The sequence below is a fragment of the Callithrix jacchus genome, chromosome 4 (genome assembly GCF_049354715.1).
Source record: "Callithrix jacchus isolate 240 chromosome 4, calJac240_pri, whole genome shotgun sequence".
Taxonomy (NCBI): Eukaryota; Metazoa; Chordata; class Mammalia; order Primates; family Cebidae; genus Callithrix; species Callithrix jacchus.
In genome coordinates, this window is record NC_133505.1 from 76488280 (window position 1) to 76489282 (window position 1003).

The window sequence follows — 1003 nt, forward strand, 5'->3', positions numbered from 1 at the left end:
TTGTTAAATACTTCCTTTCAAACTCCTGCCAAATGGGAGGATTACTGCTCAAACAGACAAGGAATATATAACTCCTCCCACTGCCCTGATGAACATCAGGGTTATGCTTTGGCACACATACACATCTATTTTCTACAGAGGATGCAGCTTTTCAGAGATGTGAAGGATCTGGAATGAGAACACCAGCCCTCATCAAACCACTTCCTCTATTGGAAGGGAGTTTCCCAAATAAGTCCTCTGAAGGAAATACTGAAATGAAGTCATCCATGTTTTGTAAAGTAACAGTAGCTTGATGATGTGACTGTCTCAGAGTGATACAAGGTACAGCAGTTAGAACAAAAGTTCACTGGGACTTTTAATAAAGCAAGTTTTTGATAAATATTTACACAGATGTACACACAGTTATTTGTTCTGCTTCAACAGGACTCATCCAAGTGCTAGTTTTAAAATATAAACAGTGGGAAACTGCTGTAGTAATGACTAGGAAAATACTGCAATTATTTGCAAGAGTTGAAAACTGTTCCTTTAATAAAAAGTAGGAGGCTGTGTGGGAGAAAAAGGAGTGAAATTCTCTAGCAAGTGAGGCCAGTTGGAATTTAATAATTCACTTTGGCAATCATATTTGTTTAGTCAGCAGGCCAATGTTCCTACTGTGCTGCACAATGCCAGGGACAGTCTTCATCTTAAATGCCCACTGTTAAGAGAGCAAATGTTTCTAGCCAAGCTACATAAATACTATTACTGCAGCAGTCCTTGAATACATACCATTTATTACATATCTCTGAGAAGATCTGTGCAGCACAGAAAAGACTCTTGTTAGTTCAGAGATTAATTTGCCTGAGATGGCATAAGGGTATTTGAAAATGTGTTATTAAGCAATATTTCAGAAGTGGCCTATGTGTCAGCAGATAGTTATGCTCTAGTTATAGAATATAAGATAGTCTCCAAATGATATTTTTAACCATCTCCTTAGTAATATAAACAGACACCAAGACATGGAAAC